This window comes from Psammomys obesus, unplaced genomic scaffold (assembly GCF_907164565.1).
Source record: "Psammomys obesus unplaced genomic scaffold, mPsaObe1.curated_primary_1811, whole genome shotgun sequence".
Taxonomy (NCBI): Eukaryota; Metazoa; Chordata; class Mammalia; order Rodentia; family Muridae; genus Psammomys; species Psammomys obesus.
This window is the reverse complement of record NW_026590905.1, coordinates 2,309,491-2,333,513: the sequence shown is the minus strand read 5'-3', so window position 1 is coordinate 2,333,513 and position 24,023 is coordinate 2,309,491.

Genomic DNA, 24,023 nt, shown 5'->3' with positions numbered 1-24,023 from the left:
TTCTCAGCCTCCTTAGCCCCGGGATTACAGTCTGGGATTATTGTGCTACACTCACAGCCTGCCTCCACTTTTAAATCTATGTTTGGGGATGTGAACTCAGATCCTTGTGCCCGAAAGTTGATCACTTTGCCAACTGAGCCATCTCTAGTCCTTCCTCTATCTTTCTAAAAAAAAACAGATACACTAAGATGACATAGAAAAAAACTACATTTTCTTTTGAAGTGCTGGGCATTGAACCTAAGAGTTCGTGCATGCTAAGCAGGTACTCTCCTATTAGGCTACATTTAATCATGTCATACTTGCACACAATATTTTTGACTGCATGCCGGCCTTTTGCAGGTCTCATGCAGACAATCGCAATTGCTGTAAGTTAATGAGTGCAGGAAACCCGTTCTGTCCAGAAGACACAGTCCTCAACCTTGGGCTCTTAGAATCTTTATTTTCTGTTTTACAATTTACTCATTTTTATTTGATAAGTATGAATGTTTTGCCTGCTTGGATGTCTGTGCACAATATGCATGCAGTGAGTGCCTGAGGAGGCCAGAAAAGGGCATAAGGTTCTTTGAACCTGGAGTTATAAGTGGTTGTGGGCTGCCGTGTGGGTACTAGGAACTGGATCTGGGTCCTCTGCAAGGCCAGCAAGGCCACTCTTCTTACAATCTTTTGCCCCTCTTGTAGGATGCTCTACCCTGTGGGAGGTGATACAGATATCCTATTTGTGGCTGAGCAAGACACAGACAATTTTAGATATAGATGTCAATGGGCTGACTTCCATCTTTTAATTTATGGCTTACCTACTGTGATGGCGGATTTTGGTTGTCAAGTTGCTGCACCTGGAAAGAGGGAACATACACTAAGAAACACATACTGACTCCTTCAGATTGGCCTGTAGGCGCATTGTGGGGGCATTTTCATGACTGCTGCTTGATGTGGAAGAGCATAGCCCACTGTGGGTGGCGCTATACTTAGGAAGATGGGCCTGAGATGTTTAGACAGGGTAGCTGAATATAAACCTTTAAGTAAGAGGGTAGTCAGACGTCCTTCATGGTTTCTGCTTCAGTTCCTGCTTCGAGGTTCCTGCCTCACCTTCCTTCCGTGATGAACTGCAACAGTAAGTCAAATAAACTGTTTCCTCCCCAAGTTGCTTTTGGCCACAGCAATAGAGAAACAAAGTAGGATACCTGCTGTAGGCGATGCCATCTGTCCACTTTGATTTCTGTTGCTGTGACAAGCAGCATGGAGAAGAAAGGGTTTATTTTCTCTCATAGATTATGGTCTGTCATGAAAGAAAGTCAGGGCAGGAACATAGAGGCAGGAACTGAAGCAGGACAATGGAGGAGCCCTGTTCATTGACAAGCTCTCAGTTACATACTTTCTCCAGCAAGGCCATGCCTCTTACGTTATGCTTCCTGCCATAGAGCACCACCAACTGGGAACCAAGCATTCAATACCAGAGCCAAGGGGATATTTCTCATTCAAACCGACATGCCACCCCAAAGGCTACTAAGTTTGATATGATGCTGTGTTTCATTCTAAGAGGCAATGTATCAAGCACATGAGCAGTGCCTGATTTAATATTTGATCTTGTTTAAAAAGCTGAGAGGTGAGAGTAATTCACTTGTGCACATGCTACCCCTGAAACGTCAGGCCCATGACCAGTAATGTACATTAGAAGTTTTGAAAAATGCTGAAAACCATGAAGTAAGAGTCTAAAAGATTTGAGATTGATAAGTCCAGTGGGAACAGACAAAGGAAATAATAAAGATAGAAACAAAATGGATAAAGCAAGAAAAAAAAAAGAAAAGAAAGACTTAAAAAAAGTGGATTCTTTGAAAACAGTGACAAAATAAATAATCTTCAGGCAATACTTTGAAAATAAAGGAATATACAAAACCTAAATAGAAATGGAGCCATTTCAACATTACAGAGTAGGTACGATGAATTTTATGTAGCACATTGGAAAATGCATACTATGGCTCAACAGGACTGAGAGGGTAAAAAGATCACAAGAAGTCCAGAACTATTAAGGAAATAGCTAAAGGGTTTAACTTAAGCAGAACAGACAACACAGTGGTATACTGTGGTATACTGTGCCCACAGAATTTTCCAATGGAGTCTGGTAAACAAACATTCAAAGCAGAAATTCCTGTATTATGCAAAGTTCTTCAAGGAACAAACAAGTAAAGAATACAATTTCATATCAGAATTATCAGAATCCCTGGAACTTAGTAATAGTTAATTTAAGGGTATTAATAGAAATTAAACATGTTGACAAATTAGAGTACTAACCTATTATCATCTTGCAGATAATTAAATAGCATTTCAAAGGTCAATTTCCTTCTAAAATAAAAACTTTTTATTGATTCTTTGTGAGTTCCACATCATGCACCCCTGTCCCACTCATCTCTCTGTTCCCTCATATTTACCTTTCCGTCTTGCAACTTCAACCTTAAAATGACACACACACACACACACACACACACACACACACACATACACAAGCATAAAAAGACATTTCATCATGGAAAGCTGTAGTATGTCACAGTGTGTCCCATGCTATACCCTTGTTTCCATACGTCTTCACTTGCAAATGTTCATGCCAATGAGTCATTGTTCTCTTTTGAGGTCTCTGGCTTCTGTGACATCATCAATATTTGATCCTCAGCTCCTCCTGGTTATCCTGTGTATCCCTGTGTTATGGAGATCCTGCAGCTTTAGATCAGCAAAACTGGCCCTTTCATGCTCCCCAACTGTTCACAGATGATACAGATTTCTGAGTAGGCCAACTCAGAGTCCTGGATCTGTGTCTGGGTGGTAGCTGAGTTGGTCAGCATGCCAGCTCTCCTTTATTCACATCACTGGGATGAGTTCTCCAGCACTGCTCTGACTAGGCCATCTAGTCCTCCTCTCCTGCCCTTGGGGCTGGATTTCCTGTGCCTTCACCATCAGGGCCAGCTCCACTGTGTTGCCCAAGTGAGGTGTAGGGCCTGCTCCCTACAGCCAATGAGGGGGCAAGGCTAGTTCTCTCTCTCATGCCCTCAGGGCCAACTCTCCCAACTACTGCAGGTGGCAAGGTGGGAGAGGGATTTATCCCAGAACCCAGTTCTCCTATGCTCTACTTTCAGGGCTGGCTTACTGGTGCCTCCTTAATTGGTGCCCGCTCTACTGTGCTGCCCAGGAGAGGTGCAGGGTCTGCTGTCCCTAGTCCTGCAGCTGGCAAGGGGCAGGGACAGCTCTCCTGCTCTTGTGATCCTTGGGCCACAGGTGGCATGGGCAAGGTAAAAACACACATAACATGTGGGCATAAATGATGCGACGACAGAAGTTACCTAATAGTTCCATGTAAGAAACATCATCCTGAAAATCAGGAGGAAGGTGCGATGCCTGCTTCTTGCCACTTCAGGGTGGGGCTTACATTCAAAACAAGTAAAAGAAAGAGGACTGGGGAGGAAGCAAAAGCTGCTTATCATTACAGAAGAAAGCCATACTGGAAGGAAAAATAAAACTATAGCCAGTGATTACAGATTGTAACTTATGGGGTTACCATGTAGAAGATCGGTACATTACATGGCTATTACATACAGCTAATCAATAACATACGATAGGCTATGTTGCAACTTACTTACAACTTGGGTACTATTGAGCAACTGAAAGAAATTAGAACAGTTGTGTCTCATCGATAAGTCTCAATAAATAAAACACCTGGAGTTCAGGGAAGCAAACTGCAAGGAAATATTTGCATTCCAGAGGGAGCTTTGCAGCGTACTGCTGAAAGGTAGGTGTCTCCAGAAGAGTGGTAATTCTGAGGACTGAGGGACAGAGAAGAGGCAAAGGGTGCAGATCCTGCAGAACTCAGTGCATGTGAGGGTTGGAGTGGAGTTCAGTGAAGGCTGCTCATGCCCGGAACTCTACATCCAAACTGAAACCCCACAGTGAAGAAAGCAGGTCTCTCTCTCTCTCTCTCTGAGAGAGAGAGAGAGAGAGAGAGAGAGAGACAGAGAGAGAAAGACACAGAGAAAGAGAGATTAGGTGAAAATGGCAAAATGTTAATGTGTTTCATTGTTGTGTTTATTTAACAGGGAAATTAGCACAACCTGCATCCTGCAGTGAAGAATATTGTGAACATGTATTAAGAACATAGTCCCAGAGAAACGGTGTGGGGAAGGAGGCCACTAGAAAGAGAGAAAAACAAAAAGAAGAAGAGGAAGGAGAAGGAGGAGAAGTAGAAAGAGAAGGAGAGGAAGAGGAAGAAGGAGGAGAAGGAAAAGAAGAGGAAGAAGAAGAAATTTCAATGTCAAGTTCATTTTCCTGAACTTCCTGGATAATTCTACAGAAATCATACAGGGGGTAGCAGGGACAGTGTGGCTTGGAGGGATAGATCTTCTGGATTCCATTACTTGTGAATCTCCCTTGAAACGTCCTTCCCATAATAAAACACAAGCACCAGAAGATAAATGAGCCGGTACCTTGTGGCAAGAACAATACAAAGAAAACGCAAGGTGCTGCAGTCTAGGGGAGCCAGGAGGGAGGCAGAGACTCCCCGGTTTGCAGAGCCAGAGGAGGTTGGTTCCTTCTGGAAGCCTTTTCTTTTTTCTTTTCACTAAGTGATTAATTTCCTCCTTTCTCTGCTTTGTTGGAACATCATACCATAAACGATGGTGGTTGGATGAAACCCTAGCCTTTTTTTATGAGTGGATGGAATTGCTAAAGGTCAGCTGTCCTAGCTATTTGTACCCTGGGAAGGGACACCCCAGTCTCAAGGAAGACACATTTTCTTTATGAAAACCAGTTTAAAAAGTAATGGCCCTCGCTGAGTGCTCCACTGCAGGTCTGAGGAATCTTTCTTGTCCAGAATGTTCTGTGCGTCTAACCTAATTTCTTCACCCTGCATTTCTGTTCCGTTCCCATGTAAGACTGGGTGGCATTGAAATCCCACCAAATCTGCCTTTTACCAGCACAAGGCTCTGCATCCTGCAGAGGAATTGCCCTGAAGCCTCAGCTATTTTGAAATAACTTGCTTATGGGGCTAGAGAAGAGTGGAAGTGATAAATTAGATCCTATCTCGAGGATAGCGCGTGTCAGGGTCTGAGCAAAAGGCACTGGCGTGAGCTGGGAGGGTACGGAGGGTAGAGGCTAAGCAGACTGGAATCTGATGGGAGCATCTAGGAGTGGTAAATTAGTGTTAGAGAGGACTTACAAAAAACAAACAAACAAACAGAAACCCCAAAACTTGCTTAGGAAAAGTGAGCTTACACAGGTAGACTTTAGGCACAGGATCAGTGCCCCTAATCTAACTCCAAGATAAACAGCATAGTCGCCAAGCTGGTTAGAAATCGCAGGGAGAAGAAAGTTTGTACCTCTTCCATGGCTGAAGTTTACCTTTGAGAATATGACCCTGTTAAGATTCATTCACTAAGATTGCCACAACAGAAGGAAACAGACCAGCTCACCCGTTGGCCATTAAGGATCGTCATGTCAAAGAAGAGAACACGCGGTCGCTCAGGCAGTTTGTACTGGTCGGCCCTGGGTAACAGCCACACAGTGAATCCTGGTTCACCAAGTCCTGCTTCTCCTATCAGGAAGAATGTCATTCCTCCAGGCAGGAAGACTGTGGTCCTCTTTTGGGAAGAACGTAACTCTGCCAGGGGTCAGGGTGACCCTGGGCGACAACTATTTGAAAAGAACACCGCTGGTGAACACTAAACATAATCGTGTCAATATCTTTGCTGTATAAATCTCCCAAACTTGCAGTTTTCTGTCTCTGGAAAGCATGTTTAATTGCTCCGAGTGTATCTTGGGGCTGGGAATCTAAAAGAGTTACAGAGGACAGCATATGTGGAATGTAAAGCCCAAGATCCAGATATGGTGTTAAAAATGTCTGTCTGGGGCTGATTTTCCTTTGGACAATAGCCAGAACCAGACATACACTATCATTGTTATTCGACTTTTTATTTAATTACTTGTTTATTTTTTAATTTTTTTTCTGTGAAAGAACCTTCTCGGTATTCCCGGAGTGTTTGGAATAAATTCCAACTGGGAGGCGTAGGAGGTGCTTAATCTACATTAGAATGGGTTGGTGGAATGACTCAGCTCAAAGGAGACTCTGGGACATTATGAGACTTACTGCTAGGATGATGGCAGGGTCACAGGGACAGCAGGAAGGGCCTCTGTGAGACAAGAGAAAACAACTGAAGAGGAAAGATGAGCAACATAATATATGTTCCTGAGACATGGCTTTGGAAGCAGGCTCTGTGCCTCCCATTTGCCCAGCTGTTTTCCTTCTATGCTTTTCTGCTTTGCCAATGCCTTATTTTTAAATGGCCCCTAATATGTTTTCATACAGTTCTAGAACAGCACACTACAGTGAGTATAGAACTGGGCTCCAGTCAGGATATATCCTGGCCTCTATTCCTTCTTCTGATTAGCTGAATGACCTTGGGGACCACCTGCACCTTAAGAGGACTACAGTACCAATGGCTAGCTTAGAGACCTTTGACCCTTCCCCCAAGCTCTAGAATTTGTTTCATTTTCTCTCCAACTTCAATATGGGGGCTTTGTACTCAGAGTTAGTTATTGGTTTTATGATGCTTTGTGTTGTACTGGAGGGATTTTTTTTTTTTTTTTCTGATGGTATTACCAAAGGATTACCCTTGCATAGATAAGAGAGTCAGCTCAGTGCTGGGAACTTTGGTATATGTTCTTGATCCATTCTTGGTTTCTTGGTTGTGTATATGAGCCTCTGATCCTTTCTACTCTGATAGGGATAATTCCTAGGGAGTCTGGGAGAGAAATATTCATCAAGTTCTGATGCTAGAGGCTGTCATGTGTGGTCCTCATGGGGTCAAAATCATAATTTTTACTTTATATATTCTAATGCTTTGACACTTGTGGCTTGTGAGGCATGGAAGAACTGTCCCTCAAAAGACAAAAAAAAAAAAAAACAAAAAAAAAAAAACAGCTCACTCAAACCATGCCAGTCAAACACAGTCCTGCTTCTCTAGTACTCACATTCTAGACTCTTCTATTGTGGACTTTCATGCTTCAGGCCATTGCCAACTACTCTATTCTCCCCTGATCCAGGACTCAGACAAATAGTGTCTTATCCCAGATTCACTACACAGTTGTAAGCATTGTCCTCTGCCACCCCTTCTTTCCATCAGAAACACAAAAGGCTCTTGGCACTTTCCCTCTCTCTCTCTTTCCCTTGCATTTTCCTGGTCCCAAGGCTCCTTTTTAGACAGGCAAGCATAGGGGATAGCTTAGCAACCTGCGACTCCACTTGGGCTGCACACAATCCTAACAATGTCCTCAGTTTAGAACCTGTACTCATATGTCCTTTGCACACACATCCCACTTTGAACAACGTACCCAGCAAGGTGTTAGCAACCTATGACCCCTACCTGGATCCAGCTGCACACACATTCTGCTCTGGACAATGTAGCATGTTTCATGTTTCTCTTTCCCATAAAGACCATCAAATCTAGACAACTCTATCCAGTCTTACTCTGCTATATCTAGGCAAGAGAGGAGAGTATGGTGGTTATTCTTGCCTTAACTGGTTTTGGGTACATACACGATAAGGCAAACTTTGTCCTCAAAATGAACTTTCAGGGAAAATCTTTTAGTTACCACCTAATATTTATGCATAGCTAGACATGCATATGACTAAAAATCAAATCCATTAGGGAAGGGACGTGCACAGTGAGCAAGGGCTTGCTTGCCTAAATAGTTAAAAGAGTGAACTGCTTGCACTATGCCCTTTAGCAACCAAACTTGTCCTTCTTTTGTACCCTGTAAAAGTGAGCCCCACATAATAACTGGGAACCTTTGAGGACCCTTCCTCATGTAGCTCACTGTCAATCTTGACAGCACATTTCCTTCTGATTTATACTATGCTTTGAGTTAAGAATTCTTGTTATTTTGTAAGCTGTACATACCTGCATTTCATTCTTAACTATGACACTAAAAACCAGCAAACATCCAGCCCAGACCCCAGCCCAGTCACAAGGTGACATTTCATGCTCTTTCTCTTGGGCTCAGCAAAAGCAAGCCACCTCTGCAATGGTGTATGTTCTCATCGCCTGGTATTGCCACCCCTAGGTAATGAGATCTATTTCTGAGAGCACCGAGGTTTCTCAATACCAGGGAAGCAGCATTTCACAAATAAGCAAACTACTGACAGGTTAACTGACAAACACTAAACAGAATGTAGGAGGAAAGCTTGGATCAGAACCCAAACCAGCTCCCATGTTCCTCTACAAGATGCAATAACCAAGTCTTGCAGTGAGGCGAGCCCCACAGTAAGAATTTTAGGCATCTAGAGGTGGGTGTGCTGTGGCTGCTCTTCAGGATCCACAGGGCATTTGTTCCAAGACGCTGGAGACAAAACAAAACAAAACTTCCTGTCTCTCACATAACATGCTGCAGAATTTGCAAATGCTCACCCCCTCCCATCACTTCTATAGTAGGTGTTATCTTAGTGGTCGTCACGCTTTACTGTTTATGGAAGAACAAAAGGAAAACCAAAGTCTGACACAGCTCATTTTCTGAATCCCTTCATAACCCACAGGCACAGAAGACCTTGTGACTCATTTCATCTTCTACCTTCACAGAGGCAACATTCACTACAGAGTCTTTCAAAGAGGTTTTCTTTTTTTTCTCTGCTTTTATTTTATTTTTAGTTGATTAATTAAAGATAAAGTTTCACTAGATAGACCAGGTGGACCTGGAACCTATGATTCTCCTGCCTCAACCACCCTGGTGCTGGGACTTCCTCCTCCTCATCATCACCATTACCATCACAGTAATCACCGTCACCACTGCCATCACTCTTATCATCCTCATCCTCATCCTCATCATCATCATAATCATCACTATCATCATCACTATCATCATCACCATCATCACCACCACCATCATCATCATCTCTGGCCACACAGCAGGTGCTCCTGGTATATGAATGACTGATCTGAAGCACAGTGACCCCCTGCCAGAGGCTTCTGTAATAACCACAGGCACCTTTACAAATGCCTCCCTCACAGAGGCTCCCCTCCCAGGCACTATGCAAAGCCCACTCACACCATTCTATCCAACCCATGGCATCCCTCCCACCCCCAGCACCTCAGCATGGCTCAGGTTCATGCAACTATTTTCCCCATTTTGTAGGAATGGGCCAGAATGTCACAGTAGGGAAGTGGTTATGGTGCCAAAACACAGCTCCTAATTTCAAAGAGGATAAGAGACAGTTCATTTCAGAGTCAAGTATGAGTGACCATGGCCCAGGAACATAGATTTAGGTCACCCTGAATTCCATGTTCCAGAGTAGAAGCAGTTTCATGAAGTTTTTATAGTAACAGAACAAAGGAAGGCACAAATCAAGACATTTTTCAAACACACTCGTGGGAACATCAGAGAGGCAGGTCAGAGCAAAAGAAAAAACTCATCTCTAGGCCTCAGATGTTGTCTGGAGCATCCTTAGCTTTGGGGTTGGATGGAAGGTACTGTCTGCTAAGTGAGAACATTCAAAAAGGTTTGTTATCTGTTAGTCACAGGATGGTAGGTCTGACACAAAAACGGGCAAGGAATGGCTTTGAGCAGGCTAAAGCTAGCCTGAGACCTGCAACTTTCCAACTTCCAGCCTCACATCCAATCAGCAACGTCAATCTGGACCTGCAACATTAGAACCCCACTCCATCACTGCAGGCCTAATCAGTCACCTGTTGCTTAGACATAGCTTAGTTCCAGGAATTCTCACACCTGTGGTGGAGTCCAGAACCCCAGCTTTGAGTGTCTGATTCAAGTTCACGCTTTGTGCCATGCCTGTAACTAGAACAGGTGCAGAGCTTCCAAGCCCGCTCATCTGGAGGGGTGGACTATGGCCTGAGACTCTGAGCCTCCACCGTACTCCCCACGCTCCGAGAGGATACTTGTGCTGTGTTCACACCTCTTCAAGCAGGGCTCCACCCAGGATGTGGCCTTGCCAGCGTGCAGCAGATCCTTGCTCCACAGTTCATGGATGGCCACCCAGGCCTCCTTCGTTGTTCATTTCTAAACAGGGTCAATCCTCCAGCTGTTGTGCTAAGGTCCAATGGCTCCACACGAAGGTGTAGGGCAGGAAGGAGAATTTCTCCTCATCTTCATTGGTATAACTGGCAGCCATTCAGGGAACCCAGATAACAGAAGGACTACAAGGTCTGAAGAAACAAGGCTAGGCTCTGCGCCCAGAGCAGACTGTCTTCCCATCAGACAAATGAAGTTTCAGCAAAATGAGGACACATCAGGACATCAATGGACCCCTCCTGTTTTCATGGAAGGTCTGATAAAGTGCATTATCAGGAAAACGCGGGGTGGCGGGGAGAGACCCTGTCCTTGGAGGAGATTCCCTGCTGACTCGTGCATGAGAGTGCTTCTCTGTTCTGTCTCGGCGGCGCAGGAGAGGCTTTGTGGACCGGCAAAAGGATGCTGAATGTGGATCAATGATTTGCAAATGTATCCTCCTCCGGGATTCATCTTAGGCCACTTCACAAGTCATTAGAGGCACAAGGGTTTATTTGATTTCCTCCCCAGAAAAAAAAAATTAAAATGAGCATCCAACTTACATCCACATGCACACGTTCACATCTTTCATTCCCACGCAAAAGACGCACGGCTTGGTGTCCCACTGATGTGTGTTTCTCCCTGAGCTGCAGCTATGCTCCAGGTTTCTTGAGGAAACCTAGAGCAAGAGCATGCTGTTGGTCAGGTGACCGTGTTCAGAACTCTGGGAGGCATCACCACAGAGTCTCCCTTAGACCTGCTTCACAAAGCCAATGTCCACAGCTTCTCCTCTTCAGCCAGCTGGGGAAACCTCCCCCAAACACTTTGCATTTTGCCTCCGTGTTCAAACAGCTTCCAAGCTGCGTGCTGCGTCTCATGTGAAGCCTGGGTGTGTGGGCCTGTGCCGCAGCTGAACTGAATAATGGCTCCTTCCTGGGTCACCGCTATCACCGGTGCCCATCACATTTTGCCACACCCTCCTGCCAAAACCCACAGCTCAAGCCCCATCTTCTCCTCTTTTCCAGACGCCATCTTTTCCTGATGCCATCTATGAGTTGTCTGACAACAATGCTTTTTTTTTTCCTGTTTTTTTTTTTTTTTCTTCAAATTTCTAGCACTTTCTGGGGCCTTATTGCTGTAAAATCAGCTCTTCCTAACTTTTGGGAGAGTTTCTTTACAGCAAGTTCTTTTTTATTTTTTTTTTCCTCCTTTCAGTGTCTGGATTAGTAATTTATATTTAATGGGGACACCATAAATATTAAACCAGCATTTATACTGTCCTCTGTATTTTCCAAATGGCTTTGACATCCAATCATTTATACACAAATCAGGCAATTTTTATGCAACGTCCCAGTGCATGAAGCTGAAATTCTGAGAGCTTCGTTTCCCAAGGCTCCCCAGGGAGATGAGAAAAACCATATGAAACTGTGCTTTGTCTGGATTCTTTTGCTCATCATCAGTCTGACAGTGGCATCAGCTGTGATCAAAGCCTCAGGGCCTTGCCGGAGAATTTAGGAGAGGCCCCTGGAAGACGTGGGTGTAGAAGGTTGGTTTAAGCAGTGTCTGGAGAGGCCGGAGGGCAGAGCATAGTGACACAGGAAGAAACAGGGGCATGCAGGTGAGGAGTGGACCCTCCACCTCACGGGGACAGCTCAGTGGCTCAGTGACCTTCTCAACACATATTAACTAAAGAGAGGGAAAGAGGAGAGGTGGGGAGGATGGAGGGTGTGGATTTGGGAGTAGAGCATTGCATCATTTTGCCGTGTAGCTTTCTTTCTTTCTTTCTTTCTTTCTTTCTTTCTTTCTTTCTTTCTTTCTTTCTTTCTTTTCCTTCCTTCCTTCCTTCCTCTCTCTCTTTATCTTTCATTTTTAAAAAAAATATTTATTTATTCATTCACTTTACATCTTGATTGTAGCCCCCTCCCTCCTCTTCTCCCAGTCTCATCCTTCCTTCTTCTTCCCCCTTTCCCTCTCCCCTTCTCCTCAGAAAAGGGGAGCTCCACCACCACCAACCCACCCCAGCTCATCAAGTTGCATCAGTACTGAGCGCATCCTCTTCACCTGTGGCCTGGTGAGGCAGCCCCACCAGTGGCAAGAGATCAAAAAGCAGGCAATAGAGTCCTTGTCATAGACAGCCCCTGTCCCCCTTACTAGGGAACCCATATGAAGCTGGAGCTGCTCATCAGTGTAGGGGGACTAGGTCCAGTGTATTCATGGTCTTTGGTTGGTGCTTCAGTCTCTGCAAGCCCCTCTGGTCCCTGGTTAGTTGGCTCTGTTGGTTTTCTTGTGAGCTCCTGTCCTGGGGCTCCTAGCAGAAAGCAAATCATGTGTTCCACCCAGTGCTGCAGAGGAGACAGAGTTATCTACGGCCATTACTCTTATCGTCTTCATCCTAATAAAAGTGCATCTGCAGCAAATGCTGCAGGGTTCTGAGAGGCAAGATGCTCAGTGTTGGAGCCTCATAGAAGTTGGCTCTGTCTGCTGCTAAGCCACCCTGTCCAAGCCATTTCTGGAAGATTCTAATGCATTTGAGCATAACAACCCATATTAATTTGGGGAGAAATAAGGCAAGAAGTAGTGGTCAAGAGAAATGAGTTCTAGCTCCAGAACTGGAAGCAGCTCAGGAGGCTGACAAAGCTAGAATGGGACATACCTGTTCAAGAGGAGATCAGAGAGATCATCCTGGTTCATTTCATGGCTGCTACATTCAGGAATTAGGCTCCTGGTAAAACATGTTGACAGGCTCAGCCCGAGGAAGCTGGGATGCCATCTGGGGTCAGGAAGAGATTCTGTCCAAATGCCAAGTGTGGGGGTTGAAAGTGTGTGGCATTACACTGTCAGAGTCTGAGGGCTTCTATGGTCCTGAGAACAGCTTCCCAGTGGGTATTAAAGGAGCCCGGGGCCTTTGGTGGGTGTGTAACAACACTGATGTGTGAGCTTTCTGTGCTGGACATTTTGGGAAATGTTTGGACAATCTGAAACACACTCAGAGGTAAAGGAGACATAGTGTCAGAGGATCCAGACCCATTGCTCACCTTCAACAGTCACTGGTTCAAAGCCAGTCTTGTTTTCTCTGCATTCAGGCTCACACCTGTCTTCTGATTCCCAAATTCACAGTTTTATGAGAACAAATATAAACCATTTTGTCACTGTACCCATAATTACCTCTGAAAGCAAGAAGTCTTCAAAGAACAACCTTGGCACAGTCATGGATAAAAGCTCAGCCCAGTCAACCTGTGCTATGAAAAATCCAGGCTTCGCAATCTCTAACTGCCCCCAGTTGCATTTGCTATTTGATCAATTTGAGCTAGAAATTGCAATTATAATAAAAAGGCAAGAATGATAGTCAGGAAGGAAAATAAGTAGAAAGGGTAGAAAGCCACCCACTTACATCCATTAACTATCTGTTATATGAGGCACCGTTCTGTGTTCTCTGGCACTGTGGCTCCATTTAGGACATGAATAGGTCACAAGACTGAGCAATTCAGTCATGTGCTGACACCAGCCCGCTTGTAAGTCTAGAACTAACAGAATGCTAACTGAGAATCAGAGGAGGCATGTCTAATGGAGATGATGACAAGAAAAACAGGGCTGAGTGCAGAGCCAGGACGGTGCAAAGGAAGGATGGCTCAGAAAGGGCTGGGCCAGCACCTCACCTGTCTAATCCCAGGACACAGGTGGGAAGCGAAGATGCAGATGGTAAGGGAGAGTCAGAGACGAGGAGGGTCCAGGAAGGCCCGGGTCAATGTCTCCTCTTCTAACTCTGGGACATAGGTAGGAAGTAAAGAAATGTGTGGTGTGGTGTAGACAGGAGAATAGCAATTGAGGTGCCAAGTGAGGAGGTGAAGAGTAAGATCAAGACTGAATGGATGTCCCTTTAAACAGCTGAAAGAAAATTAGGTGATAATTATGTTTTCCTCACTCCCTGAAACAGGGTCTTATGTAGCCAAGTTAGGCCTTAAACTCACTAGGTAGTCAAGGATCCTTTTGAACTCATTATGTAGATGAGGCTGGACTTGAACTCTCCATGTAGCCCAGGCTGGACTTGAATCTATTCTCTCTCTAGCTTCCAAGCATTGGCATTTTAGGCACATGCTACTATGACAGGCTGTTCATATAGTAAACACACTGTATTGTACGTGTTTGTATTTGTTGCTTTTTCCCTGCTGGGACCAAACACCAGATAAGAAGCACCTGAAGAGAGGGTGGGTTTGTCTTGGCTCACGGTATGGGGTACAGTCTGTCATGGCAGAGGAAGCCTGGTGGTCGGATAAGTCCTTCTCCACTCTGGGAGAAAGGCTGCTGGTTATATCTCCCAGCAGGTACAGAGTGCGGATAAGCTCCACCCACCCCAGAGACTCACTTCCTCCTGAGTGATTCCATCTCTTAAAAGGTTCCTCAGCATCCCCAAATGGTGCCACAGGCTGGGGCACCTGAGCCTATGGGGATATTCCACATCCAAATCATAGTGACGTTAATGCATGTAAGATGATGTGAGATACAGGCAGTGGCACTCTGCTGTAATGAAGTAGAGCTCACACACCTGCTGACTCAAACAGTGCCGTATATTTAATGGTAAGGTAGACAGAATCCGTCAGGAGGCAGAAGTGCCCCAGACATGCCATTGTCTCCCCAACCCTCCACACTGTGCAACCAACAAACCTGCTGCATTGCTCCTTCCTCTCACACACTCTCCCCATTCCTCTTGCTCACATGGCCACAGGCCTGGAACCACCATTTTACCTTCTACCTGGAGATGTTCTTAGTCAAGAAAAAAGATTCAAAGGAAGCTCTTGGAGCTCTTTGAACAGCTGCAAATTTTACAGGCTTCTATGGTCTCCTGCATTTATTTCAGTTTTGGAGATAGAGTCTCATAAGACATCCTGGGCTGGCCTTAAGCCCTTGATCCTTCTGCTTTGGCTGACCATGTGTGGGTATCACAAGTATGCACAGCCACATCCAGCCACATGCTTTTGAAGCCAGTGTGTAATGCTGAGGCTTTAAAGTGCTGATAGGAAAGGCTTTCTGGTCACCAGAGAAGTCGTGCGTTTCAAGTATACAAAAAACACCCTGAGCAACCACTGTACCTTTGCAAAAAGAGCCAAAACCCCCATTCTCAAGCAACTGCAGACACAGTGGTGATGGGCGATGGAGATGATGCCAGATGGATCTGGCAGCAGAAATATTCGAGAACACTGGTATTATATTAAAGTGAGCTCAGAGACCCAAGGAGCCCTGGGCATTCTCACTGGTTTGGTCTATGAGTTGGAGTAAACACAGGTTTAAAAATCCTTAAGATGTCATGCAGGAGCAGCAGCCATAGTGATAATGAAATTTGAGCTGGTGTTTGGGCAGGGGTTCCAGCAGCTAGCCATATCTATTAAAAGCAATCTCATGGCCACTTAGGAAGACTTCTTTTTGGCCCACACCAAGGTTAATCAATCAATTTCCAAGAGAAAGATTGTTAGAATTCTAGGATAGAAAACATTTAGGATATCTGGCTTGCTCTTCATGCAGGCCTCATAGTTTTCACACCCATGTGTCCATGAGTGTGGGGTGTCAGTTTGTCTTTTATATAATCACAAACAAGTTTTGTAAACTGAAGGAGTAGATTTCAACAAACATTTGTGCTTCCTGTTTTAATGAAATTCACTATCATGAAATTCCTTTCATCTCTTTTGTCTGCATTTCACAGGGGAAATTCAAGTCGGACTCCAGATCTGGATACCTGTTTTATAAGCTTTACTTAAGCACCTTGCAGACCTTTGTCCAGGAAACCAGGAACCATACTGATCCTTTCTCTGAGATGCAAAGGAGCCCCTCAACACTGAATGATGACAGAGGCCACCTGTGGCTTTTGGCCTAAGTCTGCAATCTGTACCAGACTCTGAAGATGCAAGGAAGTTCATTCTGGTGCAGCTGTCTTTCTCGCTTCTTTTTTCCTTCTCCTTTTGTTCTTTCTTTCTTTTCTCCTCCACCACAGATATTTACCAATCCCAAAGAAATAACAAGCTCAAGTTCTGAGCCAGATAATTCACAATCTAGTTATTACTCCTTTCTCTTTATTCCTTTTTTACTTTTCTTTTTTAATTTTCGTAATGTGTATAGGCATTTTGCCTGTGTCTAGTGTCTGTGCCCCATGTGCCTGCAGAAGCCAGAAGAGGGTGAAAAAAACCTTTTGGAACTGGAGTTACAGACAGTTGTCAGCTACCACGTGGGTGCTGGGAATCAGAACTGGTCCTCTGGAAGAGCACCCAGTGTTCTTAAGCATTGAACCATCTCTCCGGCTGCCGTCTTTATTCCTTTTTTCAGTGATACAGTTTCCTTCCTGGTAAGGTAGGACCCGAAATAATGCACCCCCAGAAAAGAAAGATCATGAAGAAAACTTCCAACACCAACTTCACAGAAAGCTGCACTGAAGCTGAAAGTGCAAACATTGGAGAAGCAAGTGTCCTCAGGAGTTCGTGACATAAGCTAGCCCCAGCAGGGGTTTGCAGGCAGGCTTGCTGATGCCTAGCTATCCAGGGAACTTAAAACAATGAGGTGGCTGAAATGGACCTAGAAATGTTAGCTCATTACTTTATGTGGAAGAATATTAAAAATCACACTAAAAAACAGAACAAAACAAACTCCAACAGGAGCAAAGGGGAAACAAGGTCACGGAGCCAGCAGAAACAACACATGCTAGGAATCAGAGCAGAGAGATTTTCAATGCAGAAATTATTAGACACAGATTATGAAAGCATCACCCATTATCATCAGTTCAAAACATAAAACATGACATTGTCCCTATGAGAGGAAAACAAATGAAAAGTAAGCTACAAAGTTAGAGAGAAAAACCCATTAAACAGTCTCATTGCATAGTAACAGCCTACAATGATCTGGAATATATTATATATTATATAATATATTTAACTAGAAGATCCCTAATCTGTCCACAAAATGTGATTGAATTTTAGATGAAAATAGTAATCATTAGGATTTGATCATTGTAGAGTGAGTGTGTGTGTCAGCCTACAGAGGAAGAGGATCTAGGCAGTCCTGATGAGATCTGATAGGCTAGGGTCAGATGGTAGGGGAGGAGGACTTCCCCTATCAGTGGAGTAGGGGAGGGGAATAGCTGGGGTATAGGGAGAGTGGGTGGGACAGTGAGATGAGGGAGGAGACTATAACTGGGATACAAAGTAAATAAATTGTAAAAACAACAACAACAATAATAAAGAGAAAAGACCCCATGACCTCCCTGGCCTGGATAGTTAGGTTTCCAGCACCAGGCATGATTATTTTTTTTTCCTGTCGAGTAGATCTTAAATCCAATTAGACAGCTTTTTGTGATACAAATGCTGCTATTACACCCTTGCAATATCCTGTCATGCTGGTTATTGTTGTGGCTTGTAGGTATCACATGGAAGATGAAAAAGAAGCTATTCCTACCAAATCCTCTGGAGCTAGCGTGCCTTTGATACCTTGTCTGGCACGCACAGTGTGGGAAAGGGAAAAGATGCTCCCACACTTCTGTGTTGATTTACCGCAGATTCAATTTCTGTTTGATTGGTTAGGGAGTATGCATGTGCCTCAGTGTATCCGCGTGTGTATGGAGATGTGGGCACTGTGGCAAGTGTTCTCCTCTGTTGCACTCTGCCTTTTTCCTTGAGGCAGAGTTCTCTCCTTGAATCTGGAGCTCATCTTTCCTCAGCTAGACTGGAAGCCAATCAGCTGCAGCCATCATTCCTGCCTCTTCTTGCACTGGAGCTGAAGTGATAGGCATACGTGAAATATCCAGCTTGTTAAATGGGTGTCCCGTAACAAGCACGCTTAACTGCTGGACCATCACCTCTCCAAACTCTAGTGTTAAATCTTAAACACAAACATGAGAAATGATAAAGTTTATTTCATTTGAAGAATGCAGGGGTTGTTTAATAACCAAGGAAATAAAATTTGAATTAAAAGTGCAGTTCAAAATTGAGTGCTGTGGGTTTAATGGCCATGTCTCTTGACTCTCTAAAGAGAGACAAGCTGGGGACTTATGGTGCAGCTTCCTGAGATGGTAGGAAGGTTGAAGATTGGAAAGCTCAGGGGGAGACAATAGGTTTAGAGCAGTGTGAAGAGATGGGAAGGGTTGCTTTTTGGGTGTTAGTAGAGTGTGAGGCTCATCTCCACTGGGTTATATCTTTCTCTGTAAACTAGAATGCTAGGGTGTCTTCTGAGAGTAAGGAACTAGATAAAAGGTCATTTCATAAATGAGTAGAAGTTTGGAAGTTAAAACGGGCTTTTAGGCAGACTTTCGCCACAGGAGAGTTCAAAGCCAATGCCAGTCTTAACCTTCGAGTGGTTCCTCTTCTCTGGGCTATTCTAGCTCTGATGTCTGAATGGGCCAGGAACCGAAGACTTCAGGAGACCTGGGAAGTGAGCTCTGAGGGTTATATGCTGGTGCGGGTCAGAGGCAGGGCTCTGGAACTGGAACTTGGGAAACCTGGTCATAGTGACACTGCTTGCGAATTAACGACAGAAAGCTGCCTCACAATTTGGGAAGGAACAAACACGCATGGCTCACTAAGTTAATGACTGAAATAGATGGGCTGTGTCATCTCTGAGAATGCCAAGAGAGAAGATCTCTTCCTGGGAACAGTAGGGAAGGCTGTTCCCAACAGTGCTGAGAGACGCTGAGATCTGGGGAGATGCCGCACTGCCCTGCTTGCTTCTGCAGAGGGCTGTGTTGGGTCCATTTGCTCCTTTGAGTAAGCGCTGAAGATGGAATTCATTTGTCAAAGCAAAAGTATTTAATTTTGTTGTGCTGCAGCCCATAAAATATTTACATTGTTATTCCACATAAACACACGGCTTACCTCCAATTTCATCTCTCCCCCATGCACTTTAAATAAGAGCTGGACTCCTGACAGCATCAGCCAGGCCAATCGTTAGGTGAAAGACTCGAGACAGTGTGGCTCCCGGCACCCCCACATAAAGATTGACCCAAATCAGCCCACATGAGGAGGCCTGTAATCTGAAGACTGAGACATTCATGGAGACAGAAGGGCAAGTGTTTTCCCTCGTTTGTACAAAATCCCCCTCAAGAGCAGGAAGTTCAGAGTAGCCCACGTTCTTCCTACTCTGACATTGACATGGGGGCACTGACAATGTCTCTCAGTTCCAGATGTCAGAAAGCTTATGGCAATGTGGGGTAGATAGAGAAAAAGTCTTGAGTCATCAGGGACTCGGTAGCCCACAGTTTCAGGCAGGCCTAATCCTTCCATTTATACAAACCTGGGTGAACTAAGGACAGCAGTTTGTCCCACTCAGAATTCCTTAGTAAGACACTACACAAAGATGAAGATTTAAAACTACCTCTCGCCCCTTGCTGAAAGACCAGCACCATTAGGAATCTACCGTCTTTCGCTATTTATTTTCTCTCATGAGACCTGGATGTAAATTCTCTCTGACACTCTGAGGTATATTTGAGGGCAGATTGCCAGAGGCACAAGCCTATCACAGTTCCTTCCTCATCTTCCATCTCCCTCCTGCCTGGCTCTGTCATTTGGCTGTTCTGGAGCAGCTCTTCTTGAGCATGCTTCCACCATACTGACTGACTCACCTCCCTGCAAGGCTGTACTGTCTATGGAGGCATCTCTATTCTTGCCTTCTTTCCTTTTTTCCATCAGCTGCACCCTTTTCTCCCTCTTGGCAGAGCCTTTGACAATCACAGTACCTGCAAAGTGCCCCAGCATCCAATCAGGGCAGCTCTGCCTGCCCTTCTTGTCTCTAGAGCTTGTTAGGTCACTTCAGATTGCTATATGCACTTGCCTGCTTTTACAAGCTGTCATTTAGACAAGGCTCAACCCTCAAGAAAGATTACATATTTGTTGTGCATGCTATTTTTCCTCCTGCCTTTTACATAGCACAAAGATAAGAATCTTGTACATGTAAGGTACCATAATCAGCATTTTAAAAAGGAAGAAAATGGTAAAATGTGAGACATTGACAAATTCACCTTTCAGGGGATGTGACAAAAAAAGAAGGGACAGAATGGGTTTGGGCACCTGGCGAATGGAATGCTATTCAATTTTTCTTTGCATCATTGTTTCATTACGTTAGAGGTAACTAAATAAATAACTAAACATAGTACTTATTTATAGATTCATATATTACATAAGTAAAATACATGTCACAAAAAAGGTGGGAGTGAATAGCTCGTGAGAAGATTGTAGTAGTTTGAAGTCAAGACAGTATCATTGCTCTTCTAAATGATTGAGGAAAAAAGCCACAATGGGCTGGCAAGATGGCTCAGTGGGTAAGACATTTCCTGCCAAGCCCGATGACCTGAGCTCCATCCTTGGGGCTTACTCACATGGTGGAACGAGAGACCTGACTCCTGCAAGTTGTCATTTCACCACCATATATGTGCCACAACATGAGTGTACACACAATAGATGAATGCAATTTTATTAAGACACCAGTGACTAAAACACACCAAAGCCACTCTACACCCAATTAAAATCATTCCAGTAGTCTGCCTGATATCAGCCAGCAGGGCTAACTATTAAACAGTTCATGTCTGGAAGCCTACTCTATTATAGTATTAGGTTGGAATCTTTGTCACTGTGGCTGTGACTAATCTGTTACATACAAAAGCGATGGTTTGGGGTGTCACCCTAGTAGTTGAAATGGACCCTACAGTGATGAATTTTAGTACTCAGGTCATGTGTAAAACAAGCTCTATGTTCTCAGTGGGGTAGCTGCTCACCAGAGATGGATATCTAAGTTTTCTGTTTTGATAGAAAAGATTTATTTTATATCCCATTTCAGAGGGCCCAGCATCCCTGTTGAGAGTGATGGTTGCATAAATATAACTTATATTGCCGTACAGTCCATGCTGCCCCTACTTGTATTTTACTCCTGTGTTGAAAAAAATTTGCAAAATTAAAAAAAAAACACAACAACAAAACATCCTGAACACAAATGTTGGAGGGAATGAGTTCAGAAAATGCCCCCACCCTCATGTGTACACAAAGTGGGGAGGGGGAGGAGAGCAGAAGAAGAAGGAGGAAGAGCAACTGTTGTATCCTATTTGATGGCTGAAAGGTGGCTTCAAATATGGTACAAGGTTCTCCCAAGAATACCAAAGTAAAGAAATCAGCTTCCAGATCCACAGTGACTCCACCATGAAAACAGCCCAGTCTTTAGGGGACCCAAGGCTGTGTCTAACATTCAGAAAGTGATTATTTTTTCTGGAAATCTTTATGAGAGTCATCACTGTGCTGTGTGGCAGATGACGCATGCCACAAAAATCACTGCAATAGTTGTTACCAGAGTAAACAGGGCCCTTGCTTCCAATGTACCAACCTCACCAACTGAACACAAAAAGGTAATTCTTGCAAGCATATAAGCTGTGCTGCCTGCTGTGAGATCCTTGGTGGCCTGGGGTGAAACAAGGCCAGCTTCTCAGAGGCTGCTTTGTCTGATTAGACTTTGTGTGGTGGTGGACATGTCTGTGTCACTGTGTGATGTGGTTGTCAACAGCTCCCATGTGACAGTGAGGCTTTGCTCTGAAGCCTGTGTGATGAAGAACAGAAGTTCAGCTCTGGCCTAAACTCACTTAAGTGTGGCTATGCGGCTAAAGCGATGGGCAGGGGATAAGCAAGGAGATGGGTAGGGAATAAGAAACAGTTCTCAAGTATACATCCTAGGGATAAGCTTTCCAGGGCACATTTCTTGTGACTGAGTCTAGTAACTTACAGGGCTGAGAGAATGCCTAAATCAGGAATAAATTCTGCCTCTGAAAACATTTCTGGGGCTGCTGAACCATGAGATGGATGGTTCAAAGGTTAAGGTCACAGGGCAATGTACTCTTTCCTCGGAGGCTTTGAGAGCCTAACACTCTGCAGCATGCTTATGGCTTATTTAATGTCAATTTTTGTTCATTTGAGACAGAAGCCATCTCTGAACCTGCATCCTAGGCTGGCCTTGAACTTGCAGCAATTCTCCTGCCTCCACCACCTGAGTATTAAGGTTACACATCTGAATTACCACACCTCTCTCTCTGATTACACACTTTCTGTTTCAAATTAAGTCTGTGTGTTCTGTGCTGCTGTGATAGAAGCATTAGTCTTGATCATTTATAAAATATTGAAGCTGATTTGGTTCACAGTACTGGAGGGTGGGAGGTTTCCAACAATACAAATTTTAGAAGGAAATGGGGTCAGAGCTTGACACTGATTAGATTTACTGTATTTACTACTTCAACACAGTAAAGGCTTCTGGGTTTAGCCTTTACTGACACTGTATTTAAGCCTTTATGTTTAATTTTTGCAGTGGTGGACACAGAGCTCGTGGCTTCACACCCATTGGAAGAGTGCTGTTTTGTTGAATTACATCTCCATCTCATTTAAAATACTTAATGAGACATTGTTTCATGAATGTCGTGACCAAGCTCAGCCCTTGTCAGCATGACAAGGGGTAGTTCTGAGCATCCCAGTAAGATGTCCTGGTAGGAAGGCCTCATGGATGACTGACTTAGCCGCCTCTTGATGATGTCTTTGAATTCCAAGCTTCTTTCCCGCTCTTGGCTATGACATTGTCAGTTTTGGCTTAATCATCCAGGCTGGTGAGAGCATGGATATAGCAATGACTCATCGTGATGTGACATCTAGAGAGTGTAGAGAAGCAAGTTCCCTGTGCCTTTTTCTCACTAAAGACAAGACTCCTTGGAGACCTTTAGCAGGCATTGTCTCAGAACTCCTCATATGGACCACTCATCATTTTCTGAATGAGATCCCCTGAAGCATCTGAATGAGATCCCCTGAAGCATCTGAATGAGGTGCCTGTGGAACATCTGAATGAGACCACCTAGAGAAGAGAGCTTCTTTTTAGGCACAGCGCTCTGTGGAAGGGAACTTTGTTTTGAAACTCAGGAGAACAGTCAGTGTCCACCAAAAATGGTCACAGGTGGCTTTATGACATGGCTCCTGAAAAGGACTCTGGACTCTGGACTCTCATCATCCACCTCCTTGGACTTTACCTTCCAGCCCACTAACTTCTGGCTTTTTGTTTGTTAGTTTGAGCATGTTCTGTACTCACTTATGCAGCTAAATCTCAAAGTGGGTTGCTGTTTTTATTTATAAGACCCTTTATTCACCACAGCTATCACTCAGCTCTTGGTGTTCCTCTTGCTATCTGGTTACTTTCCCTCACAACTCTTCTCTCACCTGCAAACCTCAGGCAGAAGACCACTCCTCCTAGCAGACCTCCACCTGCTTCTTGAAGCCTATATTACACTGAATGGTGATTATCTCTTGATTATCTCTTGTTTCCACAGTTAGATTTGACCTTGAGTTCAGGGCTTCTGGCTTGGTCTCTGATGTATCACGTAATGGTTGTGGCCATCCTGTGTGTGCTGGGAATTATAACCAGGTCCTCTGCAAGGGGAGCCACTGGCTGATGCTTGATTCATGACTTCATAGAAAAGGAAACATGCTGTGATTTTTCTCCCTAAATCTTTTTGACCCCTTTTATTTTTAAAGATCTATTATATTGTATTTTGCTTTATGTCTGTGAATGTTTTGCCTGTGTGTACGTATGTGCACCACACGCTTGCCTGGTGTCCATGGAGGTCATAAGGGGGTACTGGGTCCACTGGAACTGGAGTAACAGAGGGTTGTGAATAGCCACGTAGGTTCTGGGAACTGACCCCGGCCCTCTGGAAGGACAGCCAGTGCTCCTAGGCTCTGAGCTGTCTCTCCCAGCCCTCTGGACATTTCGTTGTACAGCCTTTTCATTAAGTTGCGAGATTGCCTATGTTTGAATGTGAGCCCTCTGCCAGATACTCATGTTAGGAATACTTTTTTTGAGTCTGTGAGGCACTTATCATTGGGTCGATTTGAAGAGCACAAAATTTCAACCCTAGACTTTTAGGAAGTTTGCAGCTTTGTTTTTTCTTTTTCTTTCTTTCTTTCTTTCTTTCTTTCTTTCTTTCTTTCTTTCTTTCTTTCTTT